General features: G+C 41.6%; 1 protein-coding gene and 1 long non-coding RNA gene across 19 annotated transcripts in view; one reads left to right on the top strand and one right to left on the bottom strand.

Annotated features, from left to right (window-relative positions):
* Positions 1-1291: 1291 nt before the first annotated feature.
* Positions 1292-26125, bottom strand: LOC103240319 (uncharacterized). Of its 9 annotated transcripts, XR_012095060.1 has the most exons (7): positions 26018-26125; positions 20436-22858; positions 11354-17260; positions 10819-10862; positions 10145-10282; positions 9766-9947; positions 1292-3480 (listed from the first exon to the last, which is right to left on the bottom strand). It is a non-coding gene; the product is annotated as an uncharacterized lncRNA (long non-coding RNA). The 9 variants fall into 9 exon arrangements; XR_012095058.1 differs by having other exon boundaries at positions 10819-17260; XR_012095057.1 differs by lacking the exon at positions 10145-10282.
* BCLAF1 (BCL2 associated transcription factor 1) overlaps positions 26004-26125 on the top strand; it is a 31373-nt gene continuing 31251 nt past the window's right edge. For all 10 annotated transcript variants that reach the window (XR_012095051.1, XR_005241264.2, XM_038000844.2 and 7 more), the window contains exon 1: positions 26004-26110. The gene's annotated coding sequence lies outside the window, so the exon portion shown is untranslated. The remainder of the gene's footprint in view (positions 26111-26125) is intronic.

Raw genomic sequence — 26125 nt, 5'->3', positions numbered from 1 at the left:
TTCTCTTTTCTTGCCTTCCTGAGGTACCAGAATCCAAAGACCAGCATCCCTCAATCTGTTGCTTTCTTTCTATGCAGTTTCTTCACTCAACTATATGAATTTCTAAAAAATGTACTTTTCCATTTTATGAAAAGAATAGCAGGTTTTATGTAAGTATGTTGAGACTTTTTAAAGTTCATATTGATAAGATTCATCCATATTGTTGCATGTTGCTATATTTCATTCATTTTGGTTGCTTTTTTCAAGGCTGCAGTGAGCTGTGATAGTGCACACCACTCCAGCCTGGGTGACAGAGTGAGACCCTGTCTCTAAAAATAAATTTAAAAAATTCCCTGTATATGTTTTATATGTTTTGCTAGAATTTTTTTCTAGGCTTCTGACAGTCTCTGAAGTATTACAAATGATGTCTTCTTTCTAATTTCAATCTTTACGGGTTTGTTGCTGGTGTTCAGAAATGCAACTGTCTTGCTAATTTGCTAACCTTTCCTATTTCAAATACATCACCTGTAAATTATTATTTTTTTTGGTAGGGGAGGGGAGTAAGGGTAGGATGGGGTCTTGCTCTGTTTCCCAGACTGGAGTGCAGTGGCACCATCATAGCTCATTGTAGCCTCAAACTCCTGGGCTCAAGAGATCCTCCTACCTCAACCTCCCCAGTAGTTGGGACTATAGGCACGAGCCATTGAATTTGGTTAATTTTTAAATATTTTGTAGAGATGAGGTCTTGCTATGTTCCCCAGGTTTGTCTCAAACTCCAGGACTCAAGTGATCCTCCTTGATCTGCTTGGATCCACCTCCAGGTCTCAAGTGATACTCTCAAAGTATTAGGATTACAGGAGTGAGCCACCATACATGGCCTATACATTATTTTATTTGTTCTGTGTAAATAATAATGCCATCTATAAATAAAAATGGTTTATCTTTATGATTCTAATTTTTTATTGCAATTGAGGAGTGGTAAGAGTGAACATCTTGTTTCATTCTTGCTTTAAAGAAAATATTTCTGATGTTTTCTCATACAGAATGATGTTTGCTTAAAGGCTTTTTATAGACATTTTTATGAGGTTAAGGAAACTGGCTATATTTTTGATTTAGTAAAAGTTTGTATTATGAATTTATGTTGGATTTTATCAGCATAAACCTTGAGATCACCACAAATCTTCTCTTTTCTTAATCTGCTATTATGGTGAATTATATCCATAGTTTTTCTGATATTAAACTAACATATAGATGCCTGAGATAAACCCAACTGGGCAAGGGTATTACCTTCCCTGTGTGTTGTTGAATTTAATTTGCTTTTTTTTTTTTTTTTTTTTTAAGGATTCTTGAATCTATATTTATGAGTAAAATGAGCCTATAGCTTACTACTCTGATAATGTCTTTTCCTGGTTTGGTAACAAAGTCATGCTAATCTTAAAAAAGGGTTGGGATGTGTTCCCTTTCATAGGACAACAATAAATATGTATTTGTATATTACATATATGTTACCTCCAGTGTTCATGTTGACAATATTGTTATCAATTTGATTCTTGTCCCACTGTATGTGATATGCTCTTCTAGAGAGTAAAGGAGGAAGAGCCCCTTCTCTAAGTGCCATCTGTCAGTCGTGGGGGTTTGGCCCGAAGTGTGGGGAGGTGACTATTCCAGTCATTCTCCACCTGTTGTCCTCAGCTACCCCCCTACTTCAGAGTTTGTGTAGTCAACTGATTTACTCCTGAGGACACCTGCACCAGCAGTCGGAGTCACTGCAGGTGATGACTCTTTTTCTTGGGCAGTGGCCCAAGAGAAAGGAGGAGGAAAAGGGCTGTTCTCTTGGGTTCTTCTCTTTCCCTTCCCTATTTTTTCTCCACGTATTTATTTATCTTCTCCTCTCTTTCTTTCTCTCTTTCCCTGAAAAGTAAATGCCTTTTGGATGGTAACAATCTTTTCCTGACTGTGGTCTATCAGGAAGCATGCCGCGTCTTCGAATCCCTTCAGGTTCTCTAAATTTAGCAATGCAAGGAGAATCCCCACCCAAGAGCAAGGGCAGGAGGCAAGTTTCCTGACAGGCAGTCAGCTTTGTTTCACCATCTCCTCCTGGGTATCTCTGTTGAATCACCAATGCCACTTCCCTGTAGACTCTAGGGAGGCTTGACTCACCTACAGATACTGCACAAGTCCTTTAAACCTCTATTGTTGTTATTAATTCCTTTTAATTTGTGTTTAGTCACTTTATTGGCTACTCTTACAATTTATAATAATAGTAATGATAATAGTGGTTGTGGAGGTAATAGTACTAGTTATAGTGGTAGTATTATCCCTATATTATTATTATTATTATTATTATTATTATTATTATTTTGAGACAGGGTCTCACTCTGTTGCCCAGGCTGGAGTACAGTGGTGCAATCTCGGCTCACTGCAACCTCCGCCTCCTGGGTTCAAGCGATTTTCATGCCTCAGCCTCCCAAATAGCTGGGATTACAGGTAACCGCCACTATGTCTGGCTAATTTTTGTATTTTTAGTAGAGACAGGGTTTCACCATGTTGGCCAGGCTGGTCTCGAATGCCCACCTCAGCCTCCCAAAGTGCTGGGATTACAGGTGTGAGCCACTGGGCCGGGCCAGTATTACCACCTATATTATATTGAGGGGTTACTCTGTGCCAGACACTATATTAAGTGCTTTACATGGATTGTTTAATTCTTATATATGTATGAATTTAGAACTTTTTGGATTTTAGTTAGGTAATATATTGCATATACTATATAGTATGGAACTCAATCAGCAGGGTCTAGGTAACAACTTGAAATCAAGTAAATGTGTATATTTTCAGTGAAATGTGTGACTACACTAAATTACATAGAGACTACAAGTAGCCTCAAATCATTTCAGATCAGGTCTGTGACCAAATGAATCTAGGTACGGTTGGGTTTTGGCACAAAAAGCCTTAGAAAGAAACTTGTAGTTTTTAGAGAATTTTCTGTTTTGGATCTACAGGTAAGGAACTGTGGACCTACAGCATAATTATTTCACAGATGATACAATTAAGACCACAAAAGAGCAGTAAAGATCAGGAAGTAGCAGTAATCAATCAAGGTTTTTTCCTTTCCATGTGTGTAACCAGTTGTTCAGCACTATTTATTCAAAAAGACTTTCTTTTCCCCATTTAATTGTCTTGGTGACTGTGTCATCTCCAGGCTGTTTATTCTGTTCATTGATCTGTCTGTCCTCACACCAACAGCACATCGTCAGAACTACTGTGGTGTATAGTGAAATCCGAAATCAGGTGTACAGTGAAATCCGAAATCAGGTGTACAGTGAAATCCGAAATCAGGTGTACAGTGAAATCTGAAATCAGGTGGCAGCAGTATGTTTTTCTTTTTGTTTTGGCTCTTCTAGATTCACTGCATTTTCATATAAGTGTTCAAATCAACTTGACAATTTCCACGAAAAATGTATTAGCTGCTTTTGGATGATACGATGGTGTGCCTGGAAAACCCTAGAAAATGATAAAATTAATTCAAACAATTGAACAGAATAGTAGAATATAACAACAGTATGTAGAGATCAGTAACTTTCACATGCACAGGAAGTAACCATCTAGAGACAGAATGACGGAGAAAATCCTCATTATAATAGCAACAAACAAGATAAAATGTTAGGGATACATTTAATAAGAAATGTGCAAATCTATATGAGGAAAACTTTAAAACTCTGCTAAAAGAGACAAAATTAACTTTGACAAAAGAAAGGACATCTCATATTTTGATAGGATGGCTTACCATCATAAAGATGTCAGTTTTCCCTAAATTAATTTGTAAATTTAACTTAGTCTCCACCCCCGCTTCAAATTCTAACTTTCTTTCATGAAGCTAGACAAGTTGATACTTAACTTCATATGAAAAAATAAACATGTAATAACAGAGAACACTAGCCGGGCGCTGTGGCTCATGCCTGTAATCCCAGCATTTTGGGAGGCTGAGGCAGGCAGATTGCCTCAGGTCAGGAGTTTGATACCCGTCTGGCCAACATGGTGAAACCCCATCTCTACTAAAAATACAAAAAAATTAGCCGGGCATGGTGGTGTGCACCTGTAATCCCAGCTACTCGGGAGGCTGAGGCAGGGGAACTGCTTGAACCAGGGAAGCGGAGGTTGCAGTGAGCCACGATCGTGTCACTGCACTCCAGCCTGGGCGACAAAGCAAGACTCCATCTCAAAAAAACAAACAAAAAAAACCCCTAAAAACCAAAACAAAAACAGAGAAAACTAAAAAAGAAAATCTATGAGAAGGGATGAGCCCACTAGCTCTCCCAGACTGAAAACACACGATAAAACCTTTATAATTAAACCTATATGGTACAGGCACGTGAATATGCAGGGACACCAGTGGAGTAAAATAGATAATCTAGAAAAAGTCCCAAGCTCATGTGAAACTTTAGTACTGTAAATGATAAAGGTACCATTTCAAGTCACTGGGACCAAGAAAGAATTTTAATAAATGATGTTAAAACAACAGGTTAGGCCGGGTGCAACGGCTCACACCTGTAATCCCAGCACTTTGGGAGGCCGAGGTGGGTGGATCACCTGAGGTGGGGAGTTTGAGACCAGCCTGGCCAACATGGAGAAACCCGTGTCTCTATTAAAAATACAAAAAATTAGCTGGGTGTGGTGGTACACGCCTGTAACCCCAGCTACTCAGGAGGCTGAGGCAGGAGAACCTCTCTTGAATCCAGGAGGCGGAGGTTGCAGAGAGCTGAGATTGCACCACTGCACTCCAGCCTGGGCAACAAGAGCAAAACTCTGTCTCAAAACAAACAAACAAACAAACAAACAAACAACCGGTTAACCATTTGGAAAAAGATAAAATTAGATTTACATTTCACATGTATAAGAACAAAGTCCAAATGGATCAGAGATCTAAATGTAAAAAATGGGAAGATTTTTCATTTCATGGGTGTCATCTTTATCTTTGGTGTTGGGAAAGACTTTCTCATTGTGACTGAAAGTCCAGATGCAGTGAAAGAAAAACAGACAAATTTGATTGCATAAAAATAAAAACTGGCCAGGTGCCATGACTCAGGCCTGTGATCCCAGCACTTTGGAAAGCTGAGGCAGGAGGATCACTTCGGCTACCCTGTACTCCAGCATGGGTGACAGAGTGAGAACCTTTTAGAAAGAAGAAAGACAGAAAGAAAAGAAAAAAGAAAAAGAAAAAAAGAAAGAAGGAAGAAAGAAAAGAAAGAAGAAAAGCAAGCAAGAAAGAAGGAAGAAATAGAGAAAGAAAGACGAGAAAGAGAGAGAGAAAGAATGAAAAGAAAGAAAGAGAGAGGAAGGGAGGGAAGGAGGGAGAGAGAAAGAGAAGAAAAAAGGAAAGGGTTGGGTGCAGTGGCTCACACCTGTAATCCCAACACTTTGGGAGGCTAAGGTGGGCAGATCACTTGAGCCTAGGAGTTCAAGACCAGCCTGGGCAGTATGGTGAAACCTCGTCTCTACAAAAAATAAAAAATAACAAAAGAAGCCATTTGCATGGCAAAAATTGCATAAGCAAAGTCGGGCTGATAAACTGGGAGGAAATATTTGCAATATATGTCATAAAGGTCCAATATGCCTAATATATTAAAAACTTTTCTAAAAGTGAGAGAAAAAGACACAAACAAAAAATATAAAGAGACAATTCATTAAAGGAAAGATATAACAACAGGCTGGGAGTGGTGGCTCACGTCTGTAATTCCAACACTTTGGGTTGGCAAGGTGGGCAGATTGCTTGAGCCCAGGAGTTCAAGACCAGCTTGGGCAACATGGTGAAATTCCATCTCTACAAAAAATACAAAAATTAGCCAGGCATCATGGTGCATGCCTGTAGTCCCAGCTACTCGGTGGGGGTGCTGAGGTAGGAGGATTGCTTGAGACCAGGAGATCCAAAAAAAAGAAAGATATAACAACAGTCCTTAAACATGTCACTTCTGTTTCTTTTCCTCCTTCTTCTCCTCCTCCTCTTCCACCTCCTTTTCATCTTCCTTTTTATTTATGGTCAGGAATGTCCAACTTACCTGGTACTCTGCCATTTTGGTCCTGTGCCTTGCCTGGAGTGGTGAGAAGCTATATCCCACTTCACCATAGATTTTGATGTAGAAAAGATAATCTGCCATTTCATAATGTCTGTTTTAGCAAGAATTTCACTAGGGGCAAAAGTGGCCTCTGCAGAACCTCTATTATATTAAATTTTAGCAACATTTAAAGTATTCTACATGTTCAGTGGAGAGCTGTGGGCTTACTGCAAAAAAGTATAGAAACAGTTCTAGATTTGAAATTCTCTAGGAAGGCAATGATCTGGAATCTTCTACATCAACATTTTTCCATATTGCCTATAAAAATGGTCAGTCTTAAAAAGTATACTCTCTCTCTCTGTCCTTTTAAGAGACAGGGTCTTGCTCTGTTGCCCAGGCTAGAGTGCGGTGGTACAATCATAGCTCACAGTAACCTTCAACTCTTGGGCTTAAGCAATTCTCCCACCTCAGCCTCCCAAGTAGCTAGGACTACAGGTGTGTGCCACCTAATTTTTAAAACGTTTTGTAGAGATGGGGTCTTGCTATGTTGCCCAGGATTGCCTTGAACGCCTGGCCTCAGTGATTCTCCCACCTCAGCCTCCCAAAGCACTGGGATTACAGGCATGAGCCACCGTGCCCAGCTGGTACGCACTCTTAAAAAATTATTTATCAGGTATTTTGAATATCTACCTACATAGTTTTAACATCAAAAACTAATGTGAAGCCTGCCTACTTATGCTGCCGGCCCACGTGTCCACCATAATAGCAGAAAACAAATGGCTGCAATACACTCTTTTCAGAATATGCCAAGTTTTTGGAGCTCCCAGCATTTTCCACCTAGGAAGAATTCAAGCCCTAAGATATATGGAATAATAAAACAGACTTCATTTTGAATGAAAAGTTTAGTCCCAAAGAAGTAAAGAAAAAACTGCAGACTATGGGTCAATGTGTGTTTGTAAGGGTACCTGTGTACGAAGTCCTGCATCTGTGTGCCTGAACTGTAAGAAGTGGGCTGACTTACCACACTTGATTTCAAAGCAGGGACTGAGGGCAGAGGGGACTTGCAGGTCTTTACTGTTGCTCGTTAGTGCCACAGGCCACTGTTTTTTTTTTTTTTGAGACCGAGTCTCGCTCTGTCACCCAGGCTGGAGTGCAGTGGCACGACCTCAGCTCACTGCAAGCTCCGACCCCCAGGTTCACGCCATTCTCCTGCCTCAGACTCCCGGCTACAGGCGCCCGCCACCACGCCTAGCTAATTTTTTCGTATTTTTTTTAGTAGAGACGGGGTTTCACAGTGTTAGCCAGGATGATCTCTATGTCCTGACCTCGTGATCCGCCCGCCTCGGCCTCCCAAAGTGCTGGGATTACAGGTGTGAGCCAACGCGCCTGGCCAGGCCACTGCATTTTAAAAATACGTTGGCTGTCAGTGGCTGAGGATAAGGAAAATGGTAAAGTCACTCGGAGATGGGCGACAAATGAGCACCTAGTATGAAGTAGTGAGAAACTGTCAACTGAAGGTGCCAAGGAGAAGGCGGGGTCATTGTTGAAAAAAGGCAAAGAGGCATCTTAAAAATCAAATATTTCTTTAAATATAACTGGGATAAGCAAAATTTCTCATCATTTTGGGAAAGTGAATGATAAATGTGGTTTTGAACTAAAGAAAAAGCAAAATAGACAAGAAGAGGTAGATATTCTACTTTATTCTGATAAAAATTGGGGCATTTACTGGTGGGTAACAGTAGTTCACATAACTAAGCCCTTGCATTGATCAAACAGCCCTAAAAATGGAGCGCCTGTGGTGACTTCCAAGCCCAAAGGTTACAGTTGAGTGTAAGGCAGGTCCAGCATATTCTTTCTGCAAAAGGCCAGACAGCAAATATTTCAGGCTTTTGCAGGCCATCTGTTCTCTATTACAATTATTCAATTCTGCTGTTGTATGACAAAAGTAGACATGTATTGTACCCAAATGAATGAGCCTGGCTGTGCTCCAATAAAACTTTATTTACAAAAACAGGCTGCAGGCTAAATTTGGCTCATGGGCTATAGTTTGCCCACCCCTGGTTTAAGGCAACATTTAGCCTAGACTAAACCTTACGTGTGAATATTACTTTTTTTGGAGTTTTCTCTTTTTTTGAGACGGATTCTCGCTCTGTCTCCCAGGCAGGAGTGCAGTGGCGCAATCTCGGCTCACTGCAGCCTCTGCCTCCTGGGTTCAAGCAATTCTCCTGCCTTAGCCTCCTGGGTAGCTAGGATTATAGACACGCACCACCATGCACTGCTAATTTTAATTTTTTTCCTTTTTGAGATGGAGTCTTGCTCTGTTGCCCAGGATGGAGTATAGTGGCATGGTCTTGGCTTACTACAACCTCTGCCTCCCAGGTTCAAGCAATTCTCCTGCTTCAGCCTCCCAAGTAGCTGGAATTACAGGCATGCACCACCATACCCGGCTAATTTTTGTATTTTTAGTAGAGACAGGGTTTCACCATGTTGGCCAGGCTGGTCTGGAACTCCCGGCCTCTCAAAGTGCTGGGATTACAGGTATAAGTCACTGTGCCTGGGCCTTTTTTGGAATTTTCAATATCCTTCACTTCATTCTAGTCCTAAAAATATCTTATATCACAAGCATTGTAACAACCAGGCCATGCCTCCTTTCCAGAGTGCCCAGTCTACCTTGGGTTGTCACTAGATTTCAGAGCACATTACTTTCTGGGTAGTGGGAGGGGTTGAGCCCTTAAACAACAGAACTATTGAGTACTCAGTTGGCAAGGGCATTAAGGCAGTGCTCCATTTATTCCACTTACTTCACAGAGAACAAAGAGACATTACTGTTGACAATGGTCAGTCAGATGCAACTGTGTGCGGGCCGTTTGGTTTAGCTGGCTGTTGAATTTTCAACTTGAAGTGTGAGAGGGAGTGAGAAAGTCCTGCCTGATCAGAAAGTGGAGCTGTCTTTCCAGGATGGAGTGCCACTTCACCTGTCTTCCCAGAACAAACTATAATGACATTCTAAGCAGTTGATTTTTACTGTAAAATCATTCCTAAAGCTGCCTCTATTAGAATGAACTGGGATTTGCGACTTTTAACTGTATGGGCAGGCAACAACTTCTCACCTGCTCTTCAAGTCACATGCCTCATGTCTTTGAGGATCTCTGGTTTGCTTTATTCTCAATCTCCTCCCACTGGCCACCTAATCTCTTGCCCATAACCCCTTAACTCCTTTTCAAACTTTGCTACTTTTCAAACTCAGTGTGTGTGGCCCACACGCTGCCTCTGCCCCTCCTTACTGGAGAACTTGGTGGTGTAGATACTTGCTTATGGCACTACCTCTAAACCTTGGTGGATGCTGGGAATGACTTTCCCCTTTCCATGCTTCACCGGCTCCAAAGGAAAGAGGGTAGGGCTGTGGTTCCATGCAGATGTTGGGAGGCGAGAGGAGGAAGAGGATGGTAGGTGCTCAGATTTCAGCTCAATTCTTTCCATCAGTGGAATCCTCAAGGCCTCCCCGCCGCATGTTGCATAAGGACACACAACTGCCATTGCAAATAGTGTTTCCACTTTTCAGATTCATCATATTCCTCCTGTTAAAATGACTATGATCCTGTCAAATGACAGCCCTAGCCTATTGTGTGAAGGAATATTTGACTATTCTGCTTATTTACAATATAAGGGCCATTTAATCAACCAGGAAATGGGTCTACTGCAGTGGTTCTTAAACTTAAATGTACATTACAGTCACCTGGAGGGTTTGTTAGACCATGGAATGCTGGGCCTCATCCCAGAATGTCTGATTCAGTAGTTCTATGGTGGAGTCTGAGAACTTGCATTGCTAACAAATCCCCAGATGACGCTGTTGCTGCAGGTCCAAGGACTATTTCCTCTGTTAGAATTACTGGGATGAATGGGAATACCCTTCCTCTCCTGGAAGAAGGAAGAAGGACTATCTCAGTTCAGCCCACATGGTAGTAAGTCACATTGAAAATGCTGTACAACTCATCAGTACGTTAAAACAACAGGCTTGAGTACCACTGTTAAAAACCGTTTAGTGAAGGGAGGATATACATTATCATATATATACACATACATATACATATATCACAGAGGCAAAATATAATCACCTGGGCAGAATGCCAGCATTACTATCTTTCCTGAGAGGCAGTCAGAACTTTTCGAAGACCACCTCTTGAAAATCAAATATTTCCTTAAATAGAACTGGGTTACTCATTTGCTTATTCCCTTAAGCATATTGCTTATTCCTGAAATATGCAATGACAAAGAGTGATGTTTCAATGAAATACAGATTATACCAGTTACTTGATGTGACCCTGGGTTTCAATGAGATAATTTTCTATTATTTATCTATCATAAGTGTATAATACTTCATTTCTTCAAATACCTCATTTATTCTTCAATAAATATTTGTTGACTGAAGAATGAATACTCAACATTATGAAAAAGAATATAATCTTGTATAACACTGTCAACTAAGCAGGAAGAATGACATAGTCCCAGGAATCCCAAGTTGCTAAGAGATGAATAACAAAGTAATAGGTGCTCGGAAGGAAGGGTGCAGTGGGGAGAGGTGTTTCTTTGCCAGGGAGCTTCTGGCAGGGCCACTGCTGTGCCAGAATGTATAGCCAAAGGCTCAAAGAGGGCCGAGCTCCAGCCTGCACTCTGCTCACCTGCTCTTCAAGCCACATGCCTAAGCGTGGGGATGCCTCAGCCTGAGGAAAGGGTAAGTTTGTCTCATCTTCCCAAAGACATCTGATGAGCTATTGGCAGCTCAGCTTACCTGTGTCTTGATTTTTCCCCAGGAGTCATCAGTCATGAGTCAGCCTGTAAACATTGGAGGGAGCAGAGGATAACTAGTTTTTTCACATGACACTGCATTTATGGAACCACATCATGGATTTTCAAGTCTTTCTTGTCATTCCCCATTAGCAGAGGCCTAAGATCTTTTCTGAAAACTTTCTGTGAACATTGGGGGACAGCTTTACTTTGTGGATTCAGGGTCCTGGGAAGGCGTAAAAAATTATTCCCATAGGAATCCTACCCTATTTAACAATTGAAGCCTGACATTCCAGTTTATTGTTTTAGTCCAATGATGTTGAAATTAAAAAACTGTGAATGATTTTGCTGTTAGCACACGGCTTTTAGCACTGTTTATGTATGTCACAGAACTTAGTAGAGATCACAGTACGGATTTACTTTGCTGAGCCACTTCCCCTCAGTATAAGATCTCTGGAAACATGCTGACTGTCAGTTCAGGTTGATAGAATGAATTGCCATAGGCTGGGTGGCTTACAAACAAAAGAAACATTTCTCACTGTTCTGGAGGCTGGAAAGTTGACATCCAGTGCCACCATGGTCCAGTTCTGGTCAGGGTCTTCTTCTGGGTTGCAGGCTGCCAACTTCTCCTTGTATCCTCAAGTGGGAGAAAGTTCAAGGAAAGGGTAGGTTTGCCTCATCGTCTCAAAGACATCTGATGAGCTATTGGCAGCCCAACTTATCTGTGTCTTGATTTTTCTCCAGGAGTCATTAGTCATCAAGATAACTAATTTTTTCACACAACACTGAATTTATGAAACCACCATTTATGTGGTTTCATAAATGCAGTGTTCTCTGCAGTGTTCTCTAGGGGGACAGAACGAATAGGATATATATATACACACACACACATATATACACACACACACACACATATATATATATGGTATATATGTGTGTGTATACATATATATATGAAGAGGACTTTATTAAGGAGAATTGACTCACAGGATCACAAGAGGAAGTCCCACAATAGGTCATCTACAAGCTGAGGAACAAGGAAGCCAGTCTGAGTCCCAAAACCTCAAAAGCAGGAAGCTGACAGTACAGCCTTCAGTCTGTGGCTGAAAGCCCAAGAGCCCCTGGAAAACCACTGGTGTAAGTCCAAGAGTCCAAAAGCTGAAGAACTTGTAGTATGATGTTTGAGGGCAGGAAGCATCCAGCACAGGAGAAAGATGAAGGCCCAAAGACTCAGCAAGTCATCTCCTTCCACCTTCTGCCTGCTTTTTCTAGCCCAGTTGGCAGCTGCTTAGATGGTGTCCACGAAGTTTGAGGGTGGGTCTGCCTCTCCCAGTCCACTGACTCAAATGTTAATATCCCTTGGCAACACCCTCACAGACACACCCAGGAACAATACTTTACATCCTTTAATCCAATGAAGTTGACACTCATTAACCATCACAGGGCATTTTCAATAATTCTACCAAAAGCTAGCTAGTTATCTGGGCTTTTCTTATAAGGGAATATATTTAAGAGTGCCCCACCCTTATGTCCTAATTACTACCCAGAGGTCCTACCTCCAAATACCATCACGTTGAGATTAGGGTCTCAACATAGGAATTTTGGGGGCAACACATTCAGTCCATTGCAGGGGTCTTGTCATATTTTTGGCAGTCTCATTTTCCCCAGTTCTTACTGCAGTCCCTGTTACACAGTAGACCCTCAGCAAATGTTTACTGAATAAACAAACAGCAAGGATCCTATCCCATTCTTTGTTCCATGACTTCAGGAAAATTAAGACTTTATGTTCATAATCTTATAACATTTATTCATTCTTAAGGAAGACTAAAGAATAATTTGATTTCTGATCTAGATTCTAAATCCAAACCAGTTCTTCACATCTTCAGGTCTACAAATATCATTTGGAATAAAAGTTCACAAAATTTTTTATGTCATCAGCATCTGTTTCTTTAATTTGATTCCTTGTGTTTATTTTTCAAAAAACCCTAAGATTCTATTCTGGCAGATATTATTTTCATTGCTTTATTAACATTTTTGGCATTTGCTCTGGTACTATCAAAATAGGTCCTTGTGCCATATAGAGCAAATGCCAGTTTACCCAGGAACTCCATTTGCCAGTCTCTATTGCATCCAGATGTGTCCATGTTTATTGCAACAAATGTGATTAGAAAAGTCTGCTATTCCTAGGTCACGGATATTAAAAAGAGGTATGCCTCCTTCCTGTTCTGTCCTCCTTTCGCCAGCTAGTACAAGGCAACAACGAGGCCACAGGGAGGGTTAATCTTTTCTTGTTTTTTTTTTTTTTTTTTTTTTTTTTTTTTTTGAGGTGTCTGCCTCCCGGATTCAAGCGATTCTTCTGCCTCAGCCTCCCAAGTAGCTGGGACTACAGGCACATGCCACCATGCCCAACTAACTTTTGTATTTTTAGTAGAGATGGGGTTTCACCATATTGGCCAGGCTGATCTCAAACTCCTGACCTCATGATCTGCCCACCTTGGCCTCCCAAAGTGCTGGATTATGTATGTGAGCCACCGCACCTGGCCAGGAAGGGTTAATCTTATTTGTACCATGCATGGATTGTTTGGCACACTGAAGAACGCTCTGCATTCCTTCTCAGACTAACATTTTATTTATCATTTTTAAAATTTTTATTTTTATTGTTTTAGAGACAGTCTCACTATGTTTCTCAGGCTGGTCTCAAACTCCTGGTCTCAAGTAATCCTCCTGCCTCAGCCTCCTGCATGGTTGTGATTAGAGGCATAAGCCTGGCAAAATAATGTTTTAAAATGCATAAAATAAAATAATGGAATTAAAAAGGAAATAAATTATATTGAATACAATTCTAAAAACATTTACAAAGTTAGTGATATGGGCTGGGTGCAGTGGCTCATGCCTGTAATCCCAGCACATTGGGAGGCCGAGGTGGGTGATCACCTGAGGTCAGAAGTTTGGGACCAGCTTGGCCAACATGGCGAAACCCCATCCCTACTAAAAATACAAAAAACATTAGCTGGGCATGGTGGCGGGTGTCTGTAATCCCAGCTACTCAGGAGGCTGAGGCAGGGAGAATCACTTGAACCTGGGAGGCAAAGGCTGCAGTGAGCCGAGACTGACTGCACCATTGCACTCCAGTCTGGGCAACGAGAGCTAAACTCTGTCTCAAAAAAAAAAAGTTAGTGATGCGATATATGTATATACTAGCTCTCTATTGATATATAAGAAATTATCTCAAACCTTAGTAGCTTAAAATATTTATTCTCTCACATTCCTGGGGGTCAGGAATCTGGGACCAGCTTAGCTGGGTGGTTGGGGTTCAGGGTATCTCACAAGGCTACAATCAAGATGCCAACTAAGTAGGCAGTCATCTGGAGGCATTACCTGGGGAAAGATCCACTTCCAAGCTCACTCAAATGGCTCTTGGCAAGCTTCAGTTCTTTGTCATATTGACCTCTCCACAGACTTATGGCATCTCTCTCCCCAAACTCTCGTTATCTCAGGACATGGCAGTTCACTTCCCCTGCAGCAAGTGCTCCAAGAGAGGGTACAGAATCTAGATTCAGTACACTTAATCTCAGAAATAACATCCCATCATTTCTGCCATATTCTGTTCCTGGAAGGGGATTACACAAGGGTATGAATGCCAGGAAACCAGGATCACTGGGAGCTAACGTAAAGGTTTCTAACGATAACATGCTTTTTAAAAAATATATTAAAGTAGAGGATCTAGAGGTGGGTATACAACTGCTATAATTTTGAAAGCATTCCAAGTAGAAATGATTCTTTGAAAGATCTGCAAAACAGTAATTTTTTTTTTTCCTGCAACGGAGTCTTGCTGTGGCTCTGTTGCCTAGGCTGGAGTGCAGTGGCGCCATCTCAGCTCACTGCAACCTCTACCTCCCGAGTTCAAGCAGTTCTTCCGTCTCAGCCTCCCAAATAGCTGGGACTATAGGCATGCGCCACCACACCCAGCTAATTTTTGTATTTTTAGTAGGGACAGGGTTTCACCATATTGGTCAGGCTAGTCTCGAACTCCTCACCTTGTGATCTGCCTGCTTTGGCCTCCCAAAGTGCTGGGATTACAGGCGTGAGCCACCATGCCTGGCCTAACAGTAATGATTTTTTAAAAATCGGTGATATTTATTTGTTTCAAAGTCGTAAGTACTGGTAATACTTCTGTGGTTTTGCCTACATTCATAATTAGGGGAAATGATAAATTTTAGTTTGAAGCTAACAAGGATGTACTTGTTGCCCAGGCTGGAGTGCAGTGGTGCGATCTCGGTTCACTGCAACCTCTGCCTCCTGGGTTCAAATAATTCTCCTGCCTCAGCCTCCCGAGTAGCTGGGATTACAGGTGCCTATCACCATGCCCCGCTAATTTTTTTGTATTTTTAGTATAGACGGGGTTTCACCATGTTGGCCAGGCTGGTCTCGAATTCCTGACCTCAGTTGATGTGCCCGCCTCGTCCTCCCAAAGTGCTGGGATTACAGGCATGAGATACCATGCCTGGCTCCAACAGGGATGTAATTTTTTCCATACAAATATAGTGACATCTCTGGGAGGTTGGGAGAGGTTATGAGGGATACAAGACTACATACTGGGTACTGTGTACACTGGTTGGGTGATGGGTGCACTAAAATCTCAGAATTCACCACTGAAGAATTCATCCATGTAACCAAAAACCACCTAAAAAACTATTGAATTAAAAACAACAACAAATTGTAGTGACAGCTCTGAATTCTATCCATGGATTCTTTGGGAATTGGTAGACCCCTGAGTTCTACCCGTGGAGTCACAAGATGGCTTGGGGCCCTGAATCACTGCATGGAGAAAATACTTACCAACCTAATTCAATTATCTTGGACTGTTTGAGAAAAAGCTTCTATTGCGTGTAAGCCATTATGTATTTTGGAGTCGTTATCACAATCCAGTTTATACTATCTTTGCCAATATACATTTGCTAATTACTGTATTATTACTATTGTCTTCACTTTGTCCTTCAACATACACTTTTGAGTAAAATTTCAATTTCCCTTTGTGTTAAATTTCATATATGTATCTATTATTACAAACCATCTCATACCACTAGCAAGTAATAAATTGAATTATGTATCAAAGACATATGGAGACTAAATTATATTTTTCCAGTGACTTTTACTCTTTTTTTCTTCCAGTTTTCAGTTTTATGCAGCAGATGGTTGTCAGCTAGATCTCTATAAATAAATTATAAATGGCCATTAACAATAAATATTTGTATAGTTCCTGCTCCTGAGCAATTTTTAAGCATGTGAATGAGTTTGTTTTCAAGCAGTAAGCATCTCATCATGGGGTCAATAGATCATCTCACATGCCATTGACAGAAATATCTCCCTGGAATATATAACGGAGAACGAATGTGTTTAGGAAAAGCTACTGGATGGGCTTGTGTGGGCAGAAATTAACCTCATTACAGTACAAAGTTAAGCTTAATAATGTAGATTAAAAAAATAATGGCACAAATACTAGAAACACAAAGTCAGGTCTGTGCTTTTCTTATACTCTCTAAAATTGAACTTAAGAAATCAGCCAGTGGTGCTTTTAACTTAACTAGCCAGACCCTAATATGACAAATAGAATTTTGAAAATAACTGTCTTGCAAAGGATTAAGCCATTTTTAGGCCTAACTATCACAGTTGGTTGGAATTCAGTATAAAGGTTCCCTTTAAATGGAAGCAAACAATTTTATATATGTTTTCCTCTTGTTGAACCAAGTACTCCCCTTCATTGCTTGACAGAAGATTCATGCAGCTAAAAGAGGGCTCTCGAGCACTCTAGGAAAAAAAAACCCCAAAATCCCACAAAAACAAATCTAAAAGATTCTCTCTGGAAGCAAATATTCTCCTAGCAGCAGTTTATAATTAGGCTTATCAAGATTGTGATTTAGTAATGGATATTTTATTATGTATATATGTATGTATATATTTTTTAGAGGCAGGTTCTCTCTCTGTCACCCAGGTTGGAATACAGTGGCTCATACAGTTCAAACTCTGGGTGTAAGTAATCCTCCCAATTCGGCTTCCTAAAGTGATGGGATTACAGGCATGAGCCACCATACCCATCCTTATTCTTCTTATTAAATGAGAGCTTTTACACTTGATTTGCAAGAACCATACACACACACACAAACTCTTGCTGGGCGCGGTGGCTCACGCCTGTAATCCCAGCACTTTGGGAGGCTGAGGTGGGCAGATCACCTGAGGTCAGGAATTTCAGACCAGCCTGGCCAACATGGTAAAACCTCGACTCTACTTAAAATACAAAAATTAGCTAGGCGTGGTGGTGCATGCCTGTAATTCCAGCTACTTGGGAGGCAGACGCAGGAGAATCGCTTGAACCCGGGAGGTGGAGGTTGCAGTAAGCTGAGATCGTGCCACTGCACTTTAGCCTGGGCAACAGGGTGAGATGCCGTCTGAAAAACAAAAACAAAAACAAAACCTCTCAGTTTTTAGGTCTTCATTATCTTACACAATTCAAATAAAATTCAATGGTCTACATTTTTAAAAGTTTTTTTGACATTAATATTATAAAAGTAATTTTTATTGTAGAAATTTTGGAAAATACAGAACAGCAAAGGAAAAAAATGGTCTAAAAATTGCCAATAATGTGGCCACTCAATACAAACGCAGATCAGTATCATTTTGAGGTTGATTCTTCTGTTTCTACGTAGATAGATAAACTCTTAAATGAGATTTTTAAAATGACTTATTTATTTATTTATTTTTAGAGACAGTCTCCCTATGTCACCCAGGCTGGAGTGCAACTTCAAGGTACCCTAAGCCAGAACCACCCAAATAATCACTCTCAGATTTCCGACCCACAGGAGCTGTGAGATAGTAAACATTAAGCTGGTAAATTCAGGGTCATTCATTACGCAGCAGTAGATAACCAATACATTTGATTTCACTTACTTCCTACTTCATAGGAATTGAAACCAATACATTTGATAGTAAGTGAAACCAATCCATTTGATTTCACTTACTTCCTACTTCAGTCTCCTTTACTGGCTCTGCCTCCTCTTTTAACAAATCCCTAAATGTTGAGATTCTTTAGAGTTCAGTCCTGGGCTGTCTTCTCTTGTCTGCCTATATTGCTCATCCTAGGATTTTATTTTATCTTATTTTATTTTATTTTTTTTAGAAATGGTCTCGCTCTGTCACCCAGGCTGGAGTACAGTGGTGCAATCATGGCTCACTGCAGTCTCAAAATCCTGGGCTCAAGAAATCCTCCTGCCTCAGCCTTCCAAGTAGATGGGACTATAGGTGTGCACTACCACACCCAGCCAATTTTTTTTACTTTTAATAGAGACGGGGTCTCCCTCTGTTGCCCAGGCTGGTCTTGAACTCCTAGGCTCAAGCCATCCTCCTGCCTTGGCTTCCCAAATTGTTGGGATTACAGGCGTGAGCCAATGCACCAAGACTCATCCAATAATTTAATATATAATCTTTTTGCTTTATCTCTTGGCTAGAACTCACCTCTGAACCATGAATGCACACATTTAACTTCATACCTTCCCTCTGTACTTAAAAGTTTCACACATGTATCAAGCCTAATATATTCAAAATTGAACCCCTGATTTCCTTCCCTTTTCCCAATCTATTCCATTCTTCCCTTCCCTATCATTCTCTCCAATCTTTCCAACTATTATAATGGTATTGGGAAGGGTGCTGTGGCTCAGGCCTGTAATCCCAGCACTTTGGGAGGCCGAGGCAGGAGGATCAAGAGGTCAAGACCATCCTGGCCAACACGGGGAAACCCCGTCTCTACTAAAAATACAAAAATTAGCCGGGCCTGGTGGCGTGCGCCTGTAGTCCCAGCTACCTGGGGGGCTGAGGCAGGAGAATCGCTTGAACCCAGGAGGTGGAGGTTGCAGTGAGCCAAGATTGTGCCACCGTACTCCAGCCTGGCGACAGTGGGAGACTGTCTCAAAAAAAAAAACAAAAAACAGAAAAAAAAAGCATCACTGATCATTAGAGAAATGCAAATAAAAACCACAATGAGATACCATCTCATATAGTCAGAATGGCTACTCTTAAAAAGTCAAAAAAATACGAGATGCTTGCGAGGTAGTGAAGAAAAAGAAATTCAATATACTGTTGGTGAGAGTGTAAATTAGTTCAGCCCTTGTGGAAGGCAGTGTGGCAATTCCTCAAAGATCTAAAAAAGAAATATTTGACCCAGGCAGGGCACGGTGGCTCACGCCTGTAATCCCAGCACTTTGGGAGACCAAGGCGGGTGAATCACGAGGTCAGGAGTTCAAGACCAATATGGCGAAACCCCATCTCTACTAAAAATACAAAAATTAGCCCGGTGTGGTGGTGCGCACCTATAGTCCCAGCTACTCAGGAAGCTGAGGCAGGAGAATCACTTGAACCTGGGAGGTGGAGATTGCAGTGAGCTGAGATCATGCCACTGCACTCCAGCCTGGGCGACAGAGTGAGACTCCGTTTCAAATAAAAAAAAAGGAAAAAAAAAAAAAAGAAATATTTGACCCAACAATGCCATTACTGGGTATATACCCAAATGAATACAAATCATTCTATTATAAAGATAACATGCACACATACGTTCACTGCAGCACTATTCACAATAGCAAAGATATGGAATCAACCTAAATGTCCATCAATGATGAATTGGATAAAGAAAATGTGGTACATATACACCATAGACAACTATGCAGTCATAAAAAAATAATGAGATCATGTCCTTTACAGGGACAGGGATGGAACTGGAGGCCGTTATCATATGCAAACTAACATGGGAACAGTAAACCAAACACCACATGTTCTCACTTATAAGTGGGAGCTAAATGATGAGAACATATGGACACACTGAGAGGAAAAACACACACTAGGGCCTTTAGGAAGGTGAGGGTGGGAGGAAGAAGAGGATGGGTAAAAACAACTAATGGGTACTCAGCTTAATACCTTGGTGATGAAATAACCTTTACAACAACCCCCCAGGATGCGAGTTTACCTACGTAACAAATCTGCACTTGTACCCCTGAACTTAAAAGTTAAATAAATAAATAAGGTCTCCTTCTTTGATAGTCTTCTATCACTTCCTGATTGATAGCAGACTTTGTGTCTGCTTACATGTGTTCTGTCTCCCTCACAGAGAGGAAGTCTACCTGGGAGCAGTGTCAGCGTTAGGCTTCATCACTGCTCCATTCTGAGCACCTGGCTTAGTACCTATAAATGACATATGCTTCAGGCAAATTTGCTGACTAAATAAACAAATTAATAAATGACAGGTGAAATCCCACTCATTTTTTAAATGCTAGTTCTTTCCCTTTTCACCATTGGTACTTGCTTCCATGTAGATCTGATGTGAGAGTTACATCCTATCTCTGCTGGATTTTGAGTTACAGCAGAGAAGCAGCAATGATGTCTTATACTGCTTTGCAGGCTATAATGGCGGTCTCCAACCTTTTTGGTACCAGGGACCGGTTTTGTGGAAGACAATTTTTTCACAGACTGAGGGCGGTAGGATGGTTTAAGGATGATATAAGTGCATTACATTTATTGTGCACTTTATTTCTATTATTATTACATTGTAATATATAATGAAAGAATTATACAACTCACCATAATGTAGAATCAGTGGGAGCCCTGAGCTTGTTTTCCTGCAACTAGATGATCACATGTTGGCATGATGGGAGACAGTGACAGATCATCAGGCCTTAGATTCTCACAAGCAGCCTGCAACCTAGATCCCTTGCACGCACAGTTCACAATACGGTTCGTGCTCCTATGAGTCTAAGGCCACCACTAATGTGACAGGAGGCAGAGCTCAGATGGTAATGCAAGTGATGGGGAGTGGCTGTAAATACAGATGAAGCTTCGCTGGACTGATGTTCACCTCCTTTTGTGTGGACTGGTGTGGGAGTTGGAGACCCTTGGTCTGTAATATGTAGAATATGACAGGTGTTCAATAAATCAGTGGTTCTAAAACTTTAGTGTGTATCCTTACCTCCACAGATTCTGCCTCAATAAATGTGTAATGAGACTCAGTTCTCTTAAACAACCTAGGTTATTCTCATGAGTTGGCTTTTGTTTTACACTTTAAGAAAACCTGCATTAGGGCTTGTCAATATCAGCGGTGACTCCCTCTCCAGGCCAGGCTTAATTCTTCGTTCTTTTAAAATAAGCAATGAGGCTGAAATTTCAGCACCCCAAGACATCTGGAGAGGCTCCCCTACCTCACTCCTTCCTCCAATACTCTATGCTCTGTATTTCACTACTTTTAAATGTCATCATTGGTTGCAGCCCTTTGCTTAGGTGATTTTAGCCTTCTGTGAGATAAATTGTCTGGGTAGAACTGAGCTTTCAGACTTTTCAGGGGGCAAACAGAGATATTTGTTGGATGACTGCTTTAAAAGAAGGAGGTGTTCTGTAACTCTTATAACCTCTTTTAAGGAAGAAATGATTTCTGGGGATGAATCTCATCATAATTCTGTTGCCCCATTTTAGGGGGGTTCCCTCTTTGTTCTTCAGTAGTTACATCAAACAGCAAGCTGGCATACTTTCTGGGCAAAGATTTCTTATGAAAACGTTGAAAGAATTTAATGTTCTATTTGTTGTTTCCATCTTTCTGAGAAAGATGCGCATTAATCTTGGTGGAACTTAGAAACAATGGTTAACAGTCACATTTTGATATTTTTCTGTTTGTTTGAGAAAGAGTCTCGCTCTGTTGCCCAGGTTGGAGTGCAGTGGCACAATCTTGGCTTACTGTGGCCTCTGCCTCCCAGGCTCAAGCAAGCCTCCTAACTCAGCCTCCTGGGTAGCTGGGATTACAAGTGGGAACCACCACACTTGGTTAATATTTAATTTTTTCAGCTGGGCGTGGGGGCTCACGCCTGTAATCTCAGCACTTTGGGAAGTCGAGGCAGGTGGATCACGAGGTCAGGAGTTCAAGACCAGGCTGGCCAAGATGGTAAAACCCCATCTGTACTAAAAATACAAAAATTAGCCAGGTGTGGTGGTGCACACCTGTGACCCCAGCTACTCAGGAGGCTGAGGCAGAGAACTGCTTGAACCTGGGAGGCGGAGACTGTAGCGAGCCAAGATTGCACCACTGCACTCCAGCCTGGGCAACAGAGCGAGGCTTCACCTCAAAAAGAAAAAACTCAAAACCAAAAAACAACAACAAAAAAACCTAAATATTTAAATTTTTCAAATACACAAGGTCTCACATATTGCTTAGGTTGGTCTCAAACTCTTGACTCAAGTGATCCTCCTACCTCAGCCTCCCAAAGTGCTGGGATTACAGGCGTGAGCCACCATACCTGGCTCATTTTGATATTTCAATTTTTTTCAAAATGGAGAAATGAATATTAAGGAACAATACTGTAAATACATAATTCTTAAATAATTTTGGTAATTTCAAACCAAAATAATTAAAATTGAAAAAATAAAATTAAAATATTTTAAATAAATAACTCTACATTCTTAGTACGTAAAAGGGGATAGAAAAATAGGGAAAATATCCCAGTCAATTTATCCACCAGTAGGAATGAAATAGTCTAGACAAGGGGAACCATTTATTTCACTGGTACAGATCTAAAAAAATGCCAGACCATTTGGAAAACTGACCTCATAAACAGGACTTGCTTCTACTCAAATCTGTGCATGGAGTTCAGGGTTCTTAGCAAACAATAGAAACCAACTCTGATTAACTCATCAGGAAAATAAATTTACTGGAAGGATACCAGCTAGCCCGAAGAATCAATGCATGTTTTATCACTTAAAATTAAAAAAAGAAATGAGCACAAAGCCTGTAGAGGGATATGCATAAATGGAGGCAATGTGGCAGGAGCTACAGCCAAATTCCGGCTCCATCAGCACTCTAGTTAGGGAATCTCTGTTGGTCTTGTTTCCTCTGCTGCCTGCTTCTCACTACTACTGTTGGGTTCCCAATGCCAGTATTTTCAGGGAGTGGGAAGAGTGAGCCTCCAAATACCACTTCAACTTCAATTTCCCCAAATACGGAAATAGTTCAGATGTTCCACCTAAAAAGATAAACAAAACAAACCAAACAAAACCAGTCAGGTCTTGGAGCTTGCCTTTGTGCTAGACTTCCAACTCCATCCTCATTCCTATCTTCTTGTCTTTGTCCTTTTCACATATCCATTCTTCTCCATTTCTCTTTTTCCTTTTCTTTTTTTTTTTTTGAGATACAGTCTTGATCCGTTGCCTAGGCAGGAGTGCAGTGGAGTGCACTCCTTTGCTCACTGCAACCGCCACCTGCTGGGTTCAAGCAATTCTCCTGCCTCAGCCTCCCAAGCAGCTGGGACTGCAAGTGCCCTCCACCAAGCCCAGCTAATTTTTGTATTTTCAGGAGAGACAGAGTTTCATCATGTTGGCTAGGCTGGTCTCGAACTCCAGACCTCAAGTGATCTGCCCGTGTCGGCTTCCCAAAGTGCTGGGATTACAGGCGTGAGTCACAGCATCTGGTCCATTTCTCTTTTTCAATTATCTTAAAATCAAACCAAAACAAAAGCAACATCTCTCAAGAAAGAGTTTTATAATCATATTAACAATAACTTCTCCATGACCATAAATTAAAATTACCTTGCCTGGTGCGGTGATTCACGCCTGTAATCCCCATACTTTGGGAGGCTGAGGCGGGCGAATCACTTGAGGCTGGGACTTTAGGACCAGCCTAGCCAACATGGTGCAACACTGTGTCTACTAAAAATACAAACATTAGCCGGGCTTGGTGGCAGGAGCTTGTAACCCCAGCTACCTGGGAGGCTGAGGCAGGAGACTTGCTTGAACCCGGGTGCGGAGGTTGAGTGAGTGGAGATCGCGCCACTGCACTCCAGCCTGGGTGACAGAAGGAGACTCTGTCTTAAAAAAAAAAAAAAAAATTAAAATCAGCTTACTAATTTATCTCAGCATTCTATTTGTATCTTCTTAGCAGTTTTGGTCATTTGTTTACAACTATATTTCTTTGCAGGGGCCTTTGAAAACAGTATGCTGAGAATAGATAGGGCTCAAGGACAGTATCTCCAACTGAACTTTTAATGAACTCCCGTAGGCGCCAAGAAGGCGGGTAGATAAGAAAGAATATAGAAACAAGGTACTGAGTAGAAGGTTACATGTGGGAAAAGAAAGTTTGTTTTGCATTGCATTCTTTCTGCTGACCTGAGGTTTATGGAGTATAAATAAAGTGAGGCGGAGGCTCTGAGTGCGGCCGCCATGTTCTCTGTGTGTCTTTGTCTTTGTGTGTGTTCTTTCATTCTCCACCACCCCCGGTGCGGCCCCCAACATTTCTTCTTGAGATAATGTTCTATTTTTCCCCAATGCCCATTTGTTAAATGTGCTCTTTTTTCTTTTCAGCGTTTGTATTTTAATAGAAAAAACATTTATTACAAAGAATGAATCTGTAATGGTGGAATTTCAGGTTTTGAAAATAAGAATGTGCATAAAACATCTAAATTCAAGAACCTCCTACTTTGTAGATTGGGAAAGCATCACGTATCAAATGGATCTATTTCAAGAGAAGTCTGGATAACTTCCATTTACTAAAGGCTTTGTTCCAAAGGATCTCCTTTGTTACTACCTCATGTTATGTAAATAAAATCATAATCAGTTATATTGCCTCAAATAGATGACTTCATTTTCAACACATGTGCAATAGAACTGCAGAGGGTGGTTCAAGATAATACCCTAGCCTGCAATTTGGTGTATTTTGAATAAATGAATAAAAGCTGTCAGCCCTGAGCGCCCCGACTCCCAATACACGCAGAATAGCAGAGGTGTATTGAGCCTTTATTTATTTTTTTTTAATATAGTTCATTCACTCAACAAATATTTACTGAGAATATCTCAGACCAGCTGACGCTTAGGGAAATAGAAAAGAACAAACGTTGAATATCGGGGGTGGGGTTTCCCCTGATACCTGCGAATGCTTGGGACATCAGGGCACAACAAAAAGGCCAAAGATTCCTGTGTCCACATCCTGAGGTGGTAATGGGGTGAGGGACAGACTGTACAATAAAAACCTAGGATTCACTCCATGAAAATGTTGTCGTTTTTCTAGTTGAGCTGGTAAATTGGACTGTGAAGAAAGAATGCCCTAAGCACAGTGGTAAATTCACAACCAGGGCCCAATACTAGATTCGATACATTCACTGACACTCGGGTTGCTAATTACAAGTCTGAAATCCATCAAAGTAGTTAACATCCCTAAACATCAAAGTAATAGCTGTTTTAGGCCCTAAGAAAGTGCAGTCCGGAGAAGTATTAATGGAAAATGTGCTAAGGCTGTTATTTAAATTCTATTCAAATCAAATGTGGCTTGCCTATTTTCAAACTGACTTATAATTTTGGCCAACCAAGCTACGTTGGGCTGTGTTCCTCGGCTGCCACAAATCATCGTCACAGGCTGAAAGCTCAACTGCTTCGTGCTCTTTATTTTTTTATGCCTATGCCAACGTTGCCGATGTGGTAAAGCTGTCACCACGCCGCCAGGAGGGCTGCCTCCTCTGGCGCGAGCAGCCTAAGAGGCTTCCGGCTGCTGTGGCTTGAGCTCCGATTTGATCAGACGCCACTCAGGAAGGGATTTAGATAGTGGCCATTTTTCAACTAAGTGCGTCTGCCGCACTTAATAGCAAAGCAAAAGCCACGCTTTCTAATCTCCAGTTAGGCGTCCAAGAGGAAGAAAAGTGGCCCTTGCTGGCTGAGGGAGCAGCGTGTCTGCAATCACAGCCGCGTTTCGCCTCCTGGTCTTTTCCTCAATGTGGGATTGTCTTTTTGTTTTTTGCCTGGTCTAAGCTGGCACCACAGAAAGAACAGACTAGACAAGCTTACTGAGGTAAAAAGTAGGGGCGGCGGTGAGGTCTAGAGGGTCTCCTCGGAACTAGGCAGAGACGCCAGCAAAAAGCGCCTTATGGCCAAGCTAACTCAGGCCTAGTAAAATACCCACCCCCACTCTACCGCCTCTCCGGCCAAGGCCGTCGCTACGGACCAGAGGGCGGGGCCGCCACACCTTCGCGCGAGACCAGCCACGCGACTTCCCAGAAGGCCTCAGGCAACATCTTAATAGCAGCCAGGAAGCCGGACCAGAGCGGAAGGGTGGGCGGGGCTTGCCCGCATATTTAGCGGCACCCGAGGCCACGCCCCAGATCGGAAGTGACGGAGACGAGCTAGCGCGTCGAAGGTACCTCTATGGTTTTCCTCGCGTTCTTGAGTCGGGAAATGGCCGCTGTGTGGTTGCAACGGAGATAAATCCCCGGAACCGCGATTCGGCGTGTCAGGTAGGCCTCGCGCTG

The sequence above is a fragment of the Chlorocebus sabaeus genome, chromosome 13 (assembly GCF_047675955.1).
Source record: "Chlorocebus sabaeus isolate Y175 chromosome 13, mChlSab1.0.hap1, whole genome shotgun sequence".
NCBI lineage: Eukaryota > Metazoa > Chordata > Mammalia > Primates > Cercopithecidae > Chlorocebus > Chlorocebus sabaeus.
The sequence above is the reverse complement of the archived record's forward strand: the minus strand, read 5'-3'. Positions and strand labels throughout refer to the sequence as shown.